At 31.4% G+C, this 18,985-nt stretch overlaps 1 protein-coding gene across 1 annotated transcript in view; it reads right to left on the reverse strand.

Moving 5' to 3' along the window:
• Positions 1-2,648: 2,648 nt before the first annotated feature.
• LOC146995643 (uncharacterized) overlaps positions 2,649-18,985 on the reverse strand; it is a 69,435-nt gene continuing 53,098 nt past the window's right edge. Inside the window, exon 7 of the mRNA XM_085821564.1 lies at positions 2,649-18,469. The gene's annotated coding sequence lies outside the window, so the exon portion shown is untranslated. The remainder of the gene's footprint in view (positions 18,470-18,985) is intronic.

Raw genomic sequence — 18,985 nt, forward strand, 5'->3', positions numbered from 1 at the left:
AATAAGGAGGAATTTGCCGGTAGACTGCCGAAGAGCATTAGGAACTTAATTAAAGATAGAAACCGACTAAGGAAAAGATGGAATTTGACTTGGAGTCCTCTTGTTAAGAGAGAGTTAAATCAATTAAACAGGCTCATTAAAAAGAAAATTGCTGAGCATAGAAATGAGGTTTGAGAAGAAAGGATCTTGAATTTAAACCCAGAGGACGGTTCGCTATGGAAGTTTATTAAAAACCTTAAAGGTACTGCTACTTGCAACAAGCCCATTTATACTGACAACAATATTGCCACTACTAACAACGCAAAAGCACACGTACTGGCGGAGCACCTTGAACAGCAATTTATGCCAAACCGCATCCCACGTAATATTGATTTTACCTACGAAGTTTGCGATTATTTACGCGACTGGCTAAACGCGCCGTCAGTCACAAATCTCCCAAAATTTTCATCGCCCTCTGAGGTCCAGGATATTATTAAGAAATTAAAGAGACGAAAGACACCTGGCTATGACATGATTAGTAACACGGCTATTAGAAATCTGCCTGTCAATTGCATCACGATATTTACTAGCATCATAAATGCAAGTTTAAAGTTAAGTTACTTTCCCGTTAAATGGAAGCATGCGAAGGTCATACTTCTTTCAAACCCCGGCAAAGATAAAACAAAACCTGATGGATTCAGGCCTATCAGTTTGCTTCCAGGCTTTGGAAAGATTTACGAAAGAGTTATATTTAACAGATTAAAGCCTTATCTGAACGTCCTTCCCCCGGAGCAGTTCGGGTTTCGAAGCAAGTTATCCACCACAAAGCAGTTAGTAAGACTTACAGAGTTTTGAGGAGACGCACTTCATAAGAAACAGAATGTGGCAATCCTCATGCTAGACGTGGCGAAAGCTTTCGACCGCGTCTGGCATGAGGGACTTATCTTCAAATTAATCCATTATAATAGAGAGAGAGAGCTAATTCAGCTAATTGCGTCTTTCATCCAAGATAGAACTTTTACGGTGGTTATTGGAAAAGATCACTCCAGCGTCAGGCCAATAAATGCAGAGGTCCCTCAAGGATCCATTTTAGGTCCCATATTGTATCTTTTGTATGTAGCAGATTTTCCTAGGTCGCAGCTAGATAATAATTTCTTCCTGGGATGTTACGCGGACGACACGGCCTTGGCCGTTAAGTCCGCAAATGCAAATTTTGCTATTCGTAAGCTGCAGAACATCATGCCTAGTATTGAGAACTGGTGCGCAAATTGGAGAATATCCATAAACGCCCAAAAATCTAACTTGATCACAGTGCGACAAAAACACACCAGGACGCCTGTGCAGGAGAATATTACATTATTTAATGAAGTTGTCCCAAAAGTTCGAAATGCCACCTATCTTGGTAGTCTTTAATGAACAGCTTACCTGGAAGGACCACATCACACATGTTCGCAAAAAGGCGTTCCATGTTATTAATAGCTTAAAGCCCCTTCTAGGGAAGTTTTCAAGTCTTGACCTGAGAAGAAAGCGTTTAATTTAACTCACTACTATTAGGCCAGTCATCACATTTGCATCGCCTGCTTGGTCGACGATACGTAAAAATGATATTAAAAGGCTGCAACTAATAGAGAATAGAGTGCTTCGTACTATTACTAACGCGCATATGTATGTCAGTAACTTAACTCTTCACCATGACTTGCGTCTGGATACACTTGAGGAGCACATACGCAAACTTAATAGGCACTTTTATGATAAGGCATTTAAGTGTGATCACATGAATATTTTTTTGACTTTCAACTATGTCATATTAATGGAGGATAAGATAAAGACCTACGTCCATTCGCGGCCCACGTCTGTAACTCGAACTTCCCCACTTGATAAATTTGTATATATATGAAAATAGTTTGTTTGTATTACATGACAACATCTCCACCTCTGTTCATAATGCTCAGCGCTCCTGACCGAATGATGCCGGTCCCCTCCTTTTTTTTTGCCACCTCCTATTTACTGTATGTACGTGACGATAGACTTATCGTGATGTCGCCATTGGGGCTAGTTTGATAGAGCCGGATACGCAGTTCACAGGACTGCATTGCCGGCAATAACCTGCCAGTCAGTCAGTCAGTCAGTCACTACGTACGTTGACACCCACGGAGCAACAAAGACACACTGAAACTCGCAGCGAAAAAGCGCTGTGGGGCGGTTTTCGAGGCAAATGAACGCAGCGCTTTTGCGTTGCGTGGCAATCAAACAGTTAAAAAAAATTGTTTGTGGCTTTGAGGTCCGGATAATAGACGTCTGGATTTTGGACTTTGTACTGTATAACATTCCCAAGGAATGTGAAACATTCTCTATTTTACAATGGTTAATCTTCTATTTTTTTTTTTTTTTTTAAATTTCTTTTGAACACAGTCTATCGGTAACAGAAATAACTACAATAATTGACTGTGAGATAAGGCAAGAAATGCAGTATTCTGCCTGTTGAATAAGAAATCAGCTAAAAATGTTTATAAATTTATATTTCACTAAAAATTGATATGTACTGTAACATAAAATTGTTCTAATAATGACTTAGAATATGAATATAATGTTGATAGAGATGACAATTTAATGTCAATAATTTAATGGATTGCATTCAAGACTTAGTTAAAGCAAAGAATACTGCGATATTTCTCAGAAATTATATTTATTAGGCAAAACAATTTATATACAATAGAATTTATATTTTACCAACTTGAATGTTACATAGCAGTTAAGTGTATTTTATTAACACTGAAACACAAACTTTAACTATGTCACATAACATTCATCACAATTAGCATAAAGAAAAGTCATTAGGGCAAATATATCTAGATCCAACTGGATCCAGGCTATATAAAATATCTATATTTCTGGTTCTATTTTATCATTGCGCACAATCACATGTAAATGCATATTTAAATCAACTTTACAGAAATTTTTATTAATTTTAAAAAAGTATCAATAACCAACTAGAGATATATAAAAATGCTGAAAAGAATTAAAATGCAGACATATGCATTATAACACTGATTTTTGTGCTTGGATCCTGAGAATTGTTAAAACACTTTGATAAATACAGTAACATTTTAAAAGCCAGCAATTAGTACTTTAAACAAAACTGCAATTTGTTTAAAGGCTTCTAGCTTTGCATTTTTGCTTAATAATTTAAAGAAAAAAAAATATAGAAAAATTGAATGAAAGTGCTGCAATTACGAGGCATCATAAGTTTCATAAACTTTTTCTGAAAAAAGATGTAAAATTCTAGAAAAAAGAATTCTTTCATTTGATGTTCTGTAATTAACCTGAACATAAAACTATATTTTCCTACATTACATATATATAACTAAATTTTATTATAAGGGTATTATAAAATATCATACAGTACTCACAATATCCTTTATTATCTTGTAGAAAGCTAATAGGAAGTTTATGAGCTTACCAGCAAGAAGTGATAAAAATGATTCTTAAGCCTTCACAGTAACTCTACATACTGTTGTGTGAACCAAGTAAATAAGTCCCAGTGAAATTCTAGGATGTAACATATAGCACTTGGAAGGACGGGTGCATGCTAATGCTGTAAATAACATCCTTAGAAGGCATCAGTATCACTTCAGTAATATTTAAGAAATGTATTAAGATAATTTATCAACTACTTAAATTTTGCATCAAAAGAAAATTCATTTATTTAGTTTTACATCAAGATATGGTATTTAGACAATATAATTTTATTCCTTCGACATGCAAGATGCATGCTTATCAGGTTGTCTTATCTTCAGGCCAATATGGAATGCTTAAATTTTATACACATGAACAAAACTTAAAAATATGCTTAAACTAAAAAAAGTTTCTTAATGTATTCTACATTTTTTTTTACTAGCTTATATTGTTTTCAGATTTCTATCAATTTTAACTTTTTGAATAAATATAAAATTGGCAGAAGTCAAAAACTGCAGAAAAATTTCACTGATGATGTACAATAAATTAGTGAAATTAGTTATCAAAATTTGCTTTTATTTTGTAATGTAAAAAATTGCTTCATTTATTTTACAAAAAGGAAAAAATATTAATTATTATTACTATTAATTATATGTTTCATCTGTAATCAGCTGGAATATCCCCTTGCTAAAAATAACAGGCTTCTAAAAGATTCTTGATTTACAAATTTATAATGCTAAAAAAACTCATACAAAGCATGTACAAAAATTAGAAATTTAATACTTGAATCAATGAAACATTAGCTCACTATATTTGAGTTAAAACTGCAAATTTATATCTATAGTTAAGTGAAGCACACGGGAAATGGTGCAACATAGAAGAAAATTAAAAATTTTTAGTTTTGCTTTGAAATGAATGTTCTACCCATAACTATGTATACACTGTGCTCAGCCATACATCCCACATATTAAATTATTTCAGCAACAATCCGTATCATTGTTTGTTAATCTCATAAGTAAATAAAATATTCTAAATAATACATCAATATTTGAAACTCCTATTTATAGCAAGACTTCCAATTCTTCTAAAGTAATGTATTTCGTTCAAGAAATATACAGTACAAAGTCTTTAATCCGGACTCGTCGGGACTTCGGCGATTCTGTATTAGGGGTTTTTCGGGATTATAGATCATCAATTTAAATCTGGTAAGATGGCATGCAGAAATTATAAAATTAAAACTATGAAATTGTAATTTATGAAGTAAAGAGCAATTATGATCTAAAGGGTATCAAAATTTACAAAAAAAAAAAAAAAAAAAAAAAAAAAAAAAAAAAAAAAAGCTTAATATTTACTTGTTTACTTTATTAAACATTTCTTTCAATGCAAGTTGTTAAAGTTGCTAATACTTTCTCTTTAATTCTATAAACAGACAATTTTTTGTTCAGTTACAAAGTTCCGCTGTTCAAGTCCTGTAATTGTGCCGAGAATATCGACTAATTTGTCAATTGAAATTTTTTCATTTTCACTAACCTCTCTGTCACTTTCTTCATGCCTTTATCCATTTTTTTGCAGCAATTCCACTTTTTGTTTGATGGACATCAAAACATGGTTTCGCTTTGTAGATCCTTTGGCAGCTCCAGGATCGGAAACTCTTTTTGATATAATTGAAAGTTCAAGCTTACTTTTTATAAAATTGCTCTAACAGTCTGCAAAAAATAATAAGCCGGATCCAATTAGAAGATCAAGGAACAGCGCAATCTGCAACATTAACTGAAATAGATAATTAGATAATTTTAGCCTAGCTTATACCGTCCGTTATACATTAAACGTAAACATTACGCATGCGCAGAAAGTTTGTAGCTTTGAGGTCCGGATTATATAGATCATTCCGGATTATAGATGTTTGGATTAAAGACTTTGTACTGTATAACATTTCAGCTATCATAAACCAACACTTTATCTAAAATAACTATTTTATTGCTTTTTATTCACGTTTATTGTAAGAAGATCTTTCTAACACAATTCAGTCACTCCTTTCTTAAACAGTACTACCTCTAAATTATTTAAAAACAAATTATTTTACTTTAATTTTTACACATATTTACCTATAATTATAATGAGTTATTTCTAATATAATTTACTATTAGTATAATTTAAAAGACATTTCTAACACAATACGTTTGTAGTATGTTTTAGCAACAAAATTTTTATGAACAGTACAATTAATGGATGCCAGTTTAAAAAGGGCTTTTACTTATACTTTTTTTAAAGCATTTTTAATGTATTACTTTTTTAAAAGTATAATCAACAGATTCTTTGCAGTATATTTTTTGCTTTGTCCCATTTACATCATAGGATTATATTATAAAACATATGCATGTAGAAATGTATAAAGAAATAAAAATTTGATCTCATTTCTTGTTCAGCAAGTTCAGCCAGCATCTGCAATTAACTGAATTTATCACAATGAATTATAAATTTAATAAATAATCAAGAAAAAATAGATTTAATCTTCTTGAATTTCTAACAGCTTTGGAGTCTGAAGAAGTGGATACAAAATTATCCAAAGCATATCATAAGTTAATAGAAAGACCACTATCATGAGCTAAATTTTATGAAAATAAAATATAAAGTTGCAATCATTCAATATATAGCTACATACACAAATACACAAAGTAGCAGAAAATAGTTTACAGACTTTTTTCACCAAATAGAATTTAACCGTATGAGAAATAAAAAAGGTACAATTCCGTTATAAGGGCCGTAAAAAATCGACAAACTACTGTTCATGCCAGTGCTGCCAAAAATAATTACGGCCTAAGGTTCAAGGCGTTGGCTTCCGGAGTACCTTTGCAAATTAATGCAATTACCTCCACAACTTTGTTAAGAAAACTGAATTAATTAAGAAAGAGCAATGGCTAAAGAAAAATGAACGAAACCATTAAGGGTTTAGTGATAAGAGTGATAAGGTTTAGTGATAAGGGTTTAGTGATAAGATTTTAAATGTTAAAAAAACTGGTATTTTGCAGTTCAACCGATTTGTATGATTTCCAGCAGTATGTATAAATAAGACCCACCAACGGCCGAGTGGTAAAGTCGCTGAACACTGGTAGTTCGGTCTGAGGTTCGAATCCCACGAACGGGATGGCTGCATGGGCGTTTTCGTGGTTTTCGCCATGGGTAACGTGTATATGAGCCAGTTTCCCTTAGAAAGTCCTCCACGAAGGCATCCCTCCCCTTAGACAGATAGCCCTCTAGGCTTTGCCATAATCACACACACATATGTATAATTAATGCTTCTTTCTGCGATATTTTCTTTTATGACATTGAACAAAGTTTTCATTTCGATCATTTTGGAACAGAGATTAGACAGAAACCTTAATTTGATTCTCTGCATAATTCGCCGAAAACACATTGTGGCGGAAGAACCCATCCAATGTTATTCTTTCTTTTACTGAAAAGGCTTTCATTTACTTCAATAATTTTGCCCCATCTGCCGATTTTCAAGTTAGATTGAGTAAATAAAGTTGCGGCACACCCTTCACGCATGTAACTGTTCCAGTTTACACTTGTATTGTGGTTCATCTTCACTGGAGTTCACAAAATTCAATAGATGTCATCTCCTGACACCAAAAACAGATGAACCTAACGGTTAGGGGATTTTCGATCCTTCGAACCAATTTTGACTTCCATATCCTTTCTTACAGCCTTTTTCTTATTGCCTTTCTTCTTCTTAATCCTTTCTTACAGGTTTCTTTCCTGCACTGCCATTTCGCTACTGAGTTACCGCTAAAGCACAATGTCATCTCGTGGTTGTTCAAACATAATTTTCTATCATGAATGATGCCTGTTCTTTGAAAAAATTCTATTGCAGACTTTTCGTCATTAGGTAATTCCCAAATTGTTAAACTCATAGCATTATTAGAAAAGAATCAAAAAATTAAACTAGTATTTCAATGGCGACTTATAAATATAGAACTATCTAAATTTATGCACTTCGGCACATTCGCTAGATTTGGTGTGCGGTTAAATGAGCCCATTTGCTAGATTTGGCGTTGCTCATATATTTTAGCTGTAATTTTTTACGGTTCCTAAAACGGAACAGTACCACAAAAAATTACAAAATAAAATAAGAACTTGATACATAAAAAAGGGGGGAGGGGCAAGAATAATCAAAAGAATTAAAAACGTCAAGGTGTTACAGGTCATATCCATCTCTTTTGGGGACTGGTACCACAAGATAAAGGTAAAATAAAGTAATGAGTTTTAGCTGATCAGAAAGTTTATAAAATTTCTTTTGCTATCTTGTACTATTCCTACTAAACACACAGCAGTTTTTACCATGTTGCTTAGTTCAGTTTTTTTATTACTATTAACTAACACAAAAAATAATTGGAAGTACTTGAAAATTAGAGTTTGAGTTATTTTGATTTTGTGAGCATTAAAAATATTATATAGATATTTCTATGATAAATTCTTTCATTAAAAAAGTACATTGAAAAATAATTGAATGAACGAATTTTAGTTTATGGAAAGTTAAAGAATTTGCTCAACAAAGCTTGCAAAAAAGTTCAACAATTTCCTTCTTCAAATATGGGTATATGTCAATCATTTTACAATCTGTATAAAAATCACTAAATAAAAATTAATGTATTGCATTAATGATACTACCGTAATTTCCGGAAGAAACGCCGCGGCGTTTACGTGTTTAAAACTTAAATTTTCAGCGGGTGTGGCGTTTAGGTGCACTAAAAATAAAATATTTCCTATGATGGTCATTGTACGTTGTTTGGATGGTCTTGTCATTGTGCATAGACTGGTGCTGTTCCCACACAAAAGACCACTCAGTTGCTTTTTGCGAACGTTATTTTGTTTACATTCTTTCCCTTGAACGGACCTACACGCCTTATTCACCCTAAACGAGATCTCAGAACAATAACATTCTTCCTCCTTTCAAATCAACATTCTCATCAGTTTGAATAGTCTCTCTCCTCTGCCATTCCATAACCATCCTCTCCCCACCCCTGCCTTTTCTGCAATTTTTTTCAAAGGCGGACACGACTCCACCTGCCTCGCAATAACAAACTCTGACGTATTTCCTCTTCAGCATGAATGGATTTTTCTTGGCATTCTGCTAAATACAGATCCCATCAGCTTGGGTACAAGTACTTGTTGGATAGTTTTTAATTAGGGAGCGGAAAATTTTTGAAAATGTCTCTAAACGGCACAGAAGCTATACATTTCTTACCTTTAATTTATTTTTGAGTTATGATTTCATTTCATGCATTTTTCTTAACTGGTATGTCATATATCAGGACTTAGATTGAGTTTTTGCATCTATACGGCCCATGACGATGTCACACGCAATTTAATCTACAGCGGCGTTTCTGTGTAATTTTAAATTTTTTCCCGCCATTTTTCTCGAGTGCGGCATTTACGCTGATGCGGCCTTTCTTCCGGAAATTACGGTAATTATATTTTTTCCTAAACACTGACTTTATTTTAAATGTTAATTTATAGATAACATTAAATAGACAAAACATTATTTAATTGGCTTTTAGCATTACATGTGCATCATGTCATGCTATATTATTAGGCCATATATATATATATATAGTTACAGATAGATATCACATACAATAAATTATAACATTTAGTTCATATAAGATATTAAAAATTTAACACTGTAGCTTTTATTGCTAAAGTAAAACATTTAAATACAAGATTTGTTTTCAATATATAAAATATTTTATTTAGTAAATACACTTACAGTATATTATTAATTTCTAATTTGTATCAGAAATAATTTTCGCAATCAAAAATATCATGAAAAGCTTGGCACTCCTTTTGTTTAATAAATAAATATAATCACAGATTTCAAGAAAAGAAACATTCTTCAATTAAGTCATAGTTAGATATTCTGAAGTACAGTCAAAAGTCGTTAATTCGGACACCCATAATCCGGAATGAACTATAATCCGGACCTCAAAGCTAAAAACTTTCTGCGCATGCGCCGCGTTGGCACATGCGCACAGGCGTTTTACGCATGCGCGTAAGACCTTGATTACTGCGCATATGCGTGTGCGCAAGTGCAGAATACGTTTTCGCCTGCGCGTTTAATGTATAACGGACGGTGTAAGCTAAAATTATCTAATTATCTATTTCAGTTAATGTTAATGATTGCGTTGTTCCTTAATCTTCGAATTGGATCTCGCTTATTATTTTTTGCAGACTGTAAGAGCAATTTTATAAAAGTAAACCTGAAATTTCCATTATGTCAAATAGAATTTCCGATGCTGGAACTTCCAAAGGATCTACAAAACGAAAGTGTTTCGATGTCCAACAAACAAAAAGTGGAACTGCTCCAAAAAATGGATAAAGACATGAAGAATGTGACAGAGAGGTTAGTGAAAACGAAAAAATTTCGTTTGACAAGTTAGTCGGTATTCTCGGCACAGCAATTAACGGGACTTGAATAGCGGAACTTTGTAACTGAAAAAGAAATTATGTCTGTTTATAGAATTAAAGAGAAAGTATTATCACATAAAACGAAGCAACTTAAACAACTTACATTGAAAGAAATGTTTAATAAAGTAAACAAATAAACAAATAAATATTAAGCTTTTTTTTTTTTTTTTTTTGTAAATTTTGATACCCTTTAGATCATAATTGTTCTTTATTTCATTAATTATGGTTTTATATTTTTAATTTTAGAATTTCTGCATGCCATCTTACGAGATTTAAACTGATGATCTATAATCCGGAAAAATCGATAATCCGGAATCGCCGAAGTCCCGACGAGTCCGGATTAACGACTTTTGACTGTAATCAGAAGTTTAAGATAAAAAATCTTAGTTCTATGCATCACAATTACCTTACACTATATAAACTAGTATATTTCACACTTTTAAGAATAAAAAGCTATTCAATCCACAAATCACAGATAAATAAAAGGAAATATTAAGAAATATAATTCTTCATTGACAATATCAGTAACAAAAATCATTGAAGTTTCATAGAATTTTAGGTTCTCAGTTTCATACAAATCATTTCACATTAGAAACTAAACATATGTTTGTTGGAGATGTAAGTCCTAAAGTTAAGGTGAATGCGTAAAACAAATGCAACAATTAAAATATAAATGATTAATTAATTGACACGAATTTCAGGTATAACTGTATAACCATTAAACTGTTTCTTTTTTTATGGCAATTTAGTCGAAACAATTTACTTCTTTATTATACAGATTCAAATGCAGCTTAAATTGCTTATTTAGCTTTAAAATATGCTTACCTCAATTTATATGTTCTGTGTTCTTAACTAAAAACTATTTTCGTGAAAGCTAACATTTTAGGTATACTCAGGTATTGCATACATAAATATACATTACAGTTATAAGCACAGAAATAAGGGGGGAAAAGGAATTTATTTGAAATTTTAAACTCTCACACATTTTCTTGTTTATTACAGGTCTGTTTTTCAAAATGATATAATTTGAAGCAAGGTATGAGACATAGATAAAAAAAAATGGAGTTGGTGTGGACAGCCTTTAACTCCATTATTATTCAAGTATTAAATTTTTTATAATACCCTGGTGCCGAGATGACTTTTTTTATACTTCAGTTGGCAACCTTGCTTCTGTAAGAATAACATCCAGTGAAATCAGTCCATGGAATCATCATAAACTGTACTTTTCCAGCAGTTATTTTGATCTTCAAATGAGCTGCAAGACTTCCAATAAAAGTAAACCTAACTGACCAGTGCAGGTGAAGGATTATTGCAATCACTTTTCAACAACTGCTTTACAGAATGAAAGTCACCTTTATTATATTTACTTTTGCTATTTTGATATACTTGATTTCCAATCAGAATTCCCATCACTACAAATGTATGCTAACAATACCTTCCATTAAAATGAAAAAGACAGCACAAAATTGAAAATGAACATAATGAAAACGTGTTAACTAAAGGAATTTTAAAATACAAATAATGCTTTAAAGGACTATTAGTATCCTTTCTATTTTGCCCCCAGTTTTATAAACTAATTAGGGAAAAAATATGGCAATATTTCAATGGACTATTAGTGCCATCTTTTTGAAGCACTATATGCTAATCAGGGACAAATATTTAAGCCAGTAACCAAACATGAAAATTCTTTTATATATATGGCACACAGACAAGTCAAGATGCAACACAAGTAAAAAGGTTGCTATTTATATTTCTAGCCTTGGCAACTGTAAGTGTTGCTAGGTGACCGCATACAATTCTAATCGAAAGTTTGATATTTTTAACTATAAATTCTTCAGAACATTTTGTCATTTTAGTGTGGTATGTGTTATTTATGGTAAACTGAAAAATTCGTCTCGGGCAAAAAATGGAACTGACTCGTTAACTTATTTTTCATAATTTCTGATGTGGATTATTAAGACAAGAGTGCTTCAATGAACTTCTTTATGCAAAGATAAAGCATTATCCTACAACATTGTAAAAAACTGGAATAATGAATTCAGTCTTAGTTGATATTCACTCCAGGACGAATTCAGTGAAGGTTGTCCAAAATCGGTTGTTGTGCCAGAAAATATCGATGCTGTGTGTGAATTGATAAAGCATGATTATCATGTGAGATACCATAAGATTGAGGTATCTTAGGGCATTAGCATGACAAGCATCAATAAGATATTACATGAACATTTGGCCATAAAAAAAAGACTTGTTCACGATAGATATCACATAATCTGACAAACGCTCAAAAGAAGGCTTGTGTCGATTGGTGCAAGGAAATATTGGAAAAATACATTCAAGGTCCATCAAAGGCTGTGTATAACATCAACAGAGGTGAGGAATCATGAATCTAGTATATAAGCCTCAAATAAAACAGCAGTCGACTGTATGGTTCTTCCAAGATGAGCCAAATCCAACAAAAGTTGTTTGCGGATGAAGCAAATGGTTGCCTGTTTGTTCGGCACACCGGCCACGTGCGACAGTGGTATTACAGCAATGCTGGACAGTCAATTCCGAATTGTACATGAGCAAATTGTTTGCCAGAAGTCATCAGAGAAATTAAAAAAAAAAAAAAAAAAAAGTAGAAGAGGCGAATCATTCTTCATCACGACAATGCAAGCTTTCACACATTGGCTTAAACGAAGAAATTTTTGACACACTAAAACATCGAATCGATGTGTCATCTGCTGTACAGCCCTGATTTTGCATCCAATGACTTTTTTTTTAATTCCCGCACATCAAAAATAAATTATATGATCAGCAATCTGTGAAACCTGAAGAAGTGGTTGATGCATTCAAAATGCATGCTTTGGAGTTACCTCAATCGGAGTGGTAAAAGTGCTTCGAAAATTAGTTCAAACGCATGCAGAAATGTATTGATCTTCAAGGAAAATATTTTGAAAAACAATAAAACAAATTTCAGTCATAATTTTTGTTTTCAACATTAGGCCAGAAATACAAATAGCAACCCTTGCACAGTGTATGCCCAAATTAGTTAAACAGTTAAATCTGTAATGAAAATGATTAAATATTCTAGCTTGCAATTTTTTCTGGAAAGGTCTACTCAGACAATCCTACAATAGCTTTTATATATGGGGTCACTAAGCACTTTGTTGTTGAATGTGTTTTGACCATGAGCGCAAGGAAGAGATATACAGAAGAATATATTGTGAAGGTTTTGAGAAAATCAAAAATTTATTAGATTTTGCAGGAAGATCATGCAGACCAAGAATTGAGAAATAATAGGGATATTTTGATTTTTTTTAATGTGGATGTTTATGAATGTATGATTTTTTTAATTCTGTGTTGTTTTTACATATGTATTAAACCTTCTTTTGGAGGGGGGTTCGTTTTGGTGTGGTTTGTAAGTTTAGGCTTGATGAGTGAGTGGATTGTCACTCATTGGTCATATTTTAGTACTTTGTTTCATTTTTCTAACATTTTTATTACTCAGACCTAGGGCTTGGTTTTCTGGAGACTAGCTAATTTTGATGCTTAAATTTTAATTAATTATTACAATAGCTTTAGATTTTCTATGAGAACAGCTGGGCTGCTGGCTGCCATCTTTTGTGGTTAAACTGGCCTGTTCCCCATTATTCATGTGATCAGCTTCGGCAGCTAGGTAGGCTAGGGGGCTGTGTCCAATATATAATCCTAGAACAGATAGGCTTTATTTATTTATACTTCTGCCCACATTTGGTGGTATCGGAGGTAAAAAAGGTCTCGTTATCCCCTTGGCCGAGAAGCTTACTACTTAAGAGGTTGCTCAAGGGCAGGAGAGATGATGCTAAAAAAAGAGGATGGTAAAGAAGGCCGTAACCTCGGAAATGAAGTATATACAAGATAGTAGAAAAAATTTCAACCAAGAGAGAAAATCACTTGATCCTGGTAGTTCAATCTATGTTCAAATCTTGACAAATGAGCTGGTTGCATGAGAATTTCCGTGATTTTCCCAACATGCAATGCAACTATGAGCTAATTTCTCTTCAAAAGTTTTTTTTTGCAAAGGCATCCTTTCCTTTAGGAATATAGCCCTTGTATGCTTTGTTATAATTTAATGCAATTCTTTATATTTCAGATGCAAAGTATTTTCTTTTATCTAATTTGGTAGTTCTTAAAACTTTTCATTTCATCCTCCTTTTTACCACATGTCACAATGTTATCCCACTTAATATTTTCTGACTGATTCAAATAATATATAAAACCAAAATATCTAACTATAGTTCTTGAATGTCTAGCCATATAATTACAGAGGTGAATGCAAAAATTTTACAAATACATACATACTATTTATATATGTCTTGGTAATAAACTGATCTAATACATATAAATGCAGATGAACCTTCATTAACACATTCATGGGATCTATTGTCCAGGAATGCACTGATCTCTTATTTCAAGGATCTGGAAATTTAGGAAGTGTTTACTAAATTGTAATATCCATTAACCCTCTGATCGTTATGACCGAGTTTATCTGGTTATCAGAAGTTTAGCTACTTGGCATATAATAGCTAATAATTTAAGATATTTTGCTTTCTTACTTTCTTTAATAATGTAAATATAATCTTAATGAATGAAAGTTTATGAAAATACAGACTAAAATAAGTAATTATACAAACTAAATTAATAAATACTGTTTAAATACCGGTCTTCATGACGGAACTAAAATACAGCGCCACTCAGAGGGTTAATAGAGGTTCAACTACAAGTTTCTTTATTTACATGTAATTAAATATAACTAATTACTGATATATTTAATAAATAACAATATGGAAAGTTTTCTGTTTGCTTTGCTGTACTTACATGATGCCAAGATTTAACCTTTTTGCCCCATGCAATTTTGATTATGTAATCTTTATTTTTTGCTGTTTCAATTCCCTCCATTTTTCCTATCTCCCTTCCAGGAATTTATAGTTTCTTTTCTTGAAGGGAATTTAACTAATAGTTAAAGCCAGTTTGAATCATATAAAAATTTGTATTTGTGATTCTCTTATCTCTTCTGTGTTGTTGGTCACTGTCTGTGTCATTGGTCTTAAATAATCTAAGCTTGTTGTGTCTTAGGCTTGTAAAAAACTTGCGCTCTTAAGTCAAGAACCAGTTACTATCAAGAGAGAAATCAAGATAGAAAGTATGAGGGTTGCTCTGCGAAATTTTCCAAACTGATATTCAAAAGGCTCTGACATATTTTAAAACTCTTATGAAACAGTAAACTTCTCTGAATTATAATTTAAGAGTATCCTGTTTCAACTTGATAACAAACTCCCTAGTAATGATAATTTTTTATTTCATTTGGCTTTAAAACTGATTTTCATTTATTACACAATAGTGTAATTAAATTAAAAAATAATTAATTGAAATAGTTTATTTTAGATATTACAAATATCAAAATAAATTAAGATGTAGAAATTAGTATACCCTGCAAACCAAAAGCTAACTGTCAAACATGAATACCTTGTTAACTTATTTGCAGGATAAGAATAAAAATTCCACAATAAATTTGAATAATGTATATTGATTGGAATATAAAATATTACCTTTTCTTCTTTAAAATGCTAAAAATCATCGCTCCTATATACACAGGAAAACATTTAAAAATGTGTTAATAAAATTTAAGACTAACGCTTACACTAGAAGAAAAAATAAAATATATTACCTAGCTTTATTCCAAGATACAATATTTGGACCATTCTACTATTTGAAGAACATCTTACACATATTAAATGTTATGTAATGCCATCTTATAGCAAAAACTTTCTTTTCCTTCTAAAATATCTTCAAAATGAAAATAAAAACTGAAGCTATAACTTCAGGTTTGGTAGCATGTTATTTTATTTTCCATCCAGTATATTTTAAACGATATAATTTTAATATTTGAAAAATCATACATACTAGTTTCAACTTTCTGTTGGGGGCAGGGGTAATCAATATCCACAAAACTTTGCAATTTACAAAAACATTCTCCACATACAAATTCCACTGTACACCAGTAAAAAGTAAATTTGAATTAAAAAATTTGAAAATCAGTTTGAAACTTTGCTCATTATCTTAGAATTCAAAGTATAGCACTTGTTAATTCATTTTTCCGATCATCACACAAATGTTTCCCTTTTTAATTCCTAAATCGAGAAATATGTCTGGTAGCTAGCAGATACAATAAAAAATTATTGTTGTTGAAAGCGATTTTTTAACAGATAGTATACAAGAATATTAACAAAATGATTTAAATTCTAAATAAGAACCTAAACCTCAGGTACTAATCACATAAAGTGCACTATCATTTGTAGCTCCTAAATAACCAGATTATACAGTTTCTGTAAATGTACAGATAATGTATAAAATAGAATACATCTTTAGTAATAATCTTAATTATTTCAATATACCTTGATATCCAATATTATTACTTGAAGTTTTGATTGTCTCATAAAATCAAAAAATATTTCTTTCATCAACAATAATATTTTGATGCTGTTAAGAAATATAAACAACTATTTTAATAAAATTAAGTATTTACATGTTATTCTAGCAGCTGAATACAAAATTATTTAACTTTGGATAAAAATAAAACATCGAGAAAATATAATATTTTACTTCATTGGTTAATTCTTTTCATTCTCCTACATATTTATTGTTTTTGGCTTTATTATTTGTTATAAGATTAAATACTTCATTTTCAGAACAAAAATAAAATATGAAAGAAAGAGCACACATGAAAGAGAGAGAGAAAGAGTATAATTATCCCCCCTTCTTTTTTTGGTTTTATCCAAAAGGAATAATTTAAAAGTTAACTGTTATGGTTACTTTCCTCTAATATGCTTTTATATGCAATCATAAATTTAGAATTTTGTCTCACCAGTACTTCAACTAGTGCCTGCATACCACTTACAAACATCTATGCTTCTCTGGGATTAGAGCACGGGTCCCACGATATAATAGCCAGCATTACTAATCATCATACCAATCAAGGCAGCAATATGGAATGACAATCTGAAGATTATTTCATTAATGTGCAATGTACTCTAGCAATAAACTAGATGTGAATATACTCAAACAAGAATGTGCCCTTAAAAAAGAAAACCATACAGATAGATCCTCCTCCTTCATAACAGATACACAATGAACTTTTTATGCCAACCATAGAAAGCTTATCATGATGACAGACTTCACTATATTTTAATGGAATAGAAAATAGAAAAATTCTGTTATTAATTTTGGTGGATAAACAATTTTAAGCCCAGCATATACAGAGAATTCTTCAAGTCTAATAATTATTTTAAAGCTGTAAACAAATTATACATCTGATATAAAAATATATGAAAATTACTGTATAATATGAAAACATAATTCACACACAAAAGCAAAATAGCAAAAAATGCATAATATTTGGCTATCACTGTTAATGTGAACATTTTTATCTTTATTCCTTATTTATATATAAGATTCAACATTATTTTACTTTTTCATTGTATTAGTAATTTTGCTTATTTGCGCTTTCAATTTCATCAGGAGTATTCCTATTGAAAATCATCAAAATTCATTAAAATTGTGTTCATTTACCAACATTAGGCATTTGTTGGCATTTACCATGCCAATAAATGCCTAATGGCATTAATACCAACAAAAAATATATGAAGATCTGACCACTGTTTCACACAATACATTTCATAAATTTTGAATTTTCATCTAGCTACAATTTGAGCACAGTCTCCACATTTTAAGGCCCAGTGTTAAGTTGGGTAATACAATACATATAAAGTGGATACCAAATGATCTGTTATTTCAATTGCAGTCCATTAACTGAGCAAAGTTTTACAAATAAATAAATAAATGCAATACCCATTTGAAAAATACAGTTCTGTACAGAAAGATAGAGAATTTCAAATGTATGAAATGTTTTCTGACTTGGTTTAATAAACAAAAACAAAATATAAAAATACACAATTATACACAACACTGTAACACAACAGCCTAGTCTCACTTGTAAATTTCACCCATAGAAACTTTTTTTCATTAAAAAAATGTATGTAACAGTTTACAAAAATAAAGAAAATTATACAAATATATAACTTTTCTAGTAACAATGCTAATATAGTAAAGCTAAAGGAAAAGCACACAAATGCTCCTAAGAAGCTATCATATAACAAAAATAAGACTTGAAGGTTCTGTAATTTATCAAATAAATAATGACCTGGGGTAGGGAATTGCAATTTGAAAAATACTGCATATTCTTAAACAGTTTACCAAAACTAAAACAAAAATGCCCAAAGAAATTTCTATATAGACTCAAAATTTATAATTACAGAAGGCTAAAAGAAGTCCAAAGTGGAATGACTTCAAACATAAATATATACAAAAGCACTTTTATAAATTCTACAAAATAGCCAATAATGCACACTTTGTATTATACTGCAAATGCTTTACAGCAATGCAGAAGGTTAGCTCCTTCATCCTTTAGTGCAAATACACAGTGACACAATCATTCTCAGTACAAATTGCACAATGATAAGCTAAATGGCAACTTCAGTCTTCTGGAGATCTAATCAAGAAAGAAAAAGAAAGCATTAACTATGGTGTATTTAAAAAATGCTTATTAACATTAAAAAAAATTATATTACTCACAAAAGGGCTTTTTTTAATGCCTTGTGTGTTACCTTTATTAAATATCAAGTTCTTTGCACTTAAACAGCATAAAATTGAATTCAACAGCAATATCACAAAGTATTTAAAAACAGCACATCTTCAGACTTTCCGATACAGAGTCTCCCGTGCTGGAGATAAAAATGTTTTCCGTACAGTGTTGCCATTGCTCGCTTTCAAATCGCCGAGTTTGTTATTCAGTAATTCATTAAAGTTTAACAAAATTTGAAATAGATAATAAAACAAATTCAAAACTCAAAATTCAGGCTTCCAAGTGCTCATGTTCAATTGGAGGACTATGCTATTCAAAATTGGATGGCCCTAGGTACCAGTTTTGTTTTCCTACAATGCGAGAAAGATTCATGAATTCATGAAGATTATTTAGTTTCTTTAAATATAATATGTGGCGATAATA

The sequence above is a fragment of the Stegodyphus dumicola genome, chromosome 8 (assembly GCF_044657685.1).
Source record: "Stegodyphus dumicola isolate Sdum_Otavi_A_Nest chromosome 8, ASM4465768v1".
NCBI classification, from domain to species: domain Eukaryota; kingdom Metazoa; phylum Arthropoda; class Arachnida; order Araneae; family Eresidae; genus Stegodyphus; species Stegodyphus dumicola.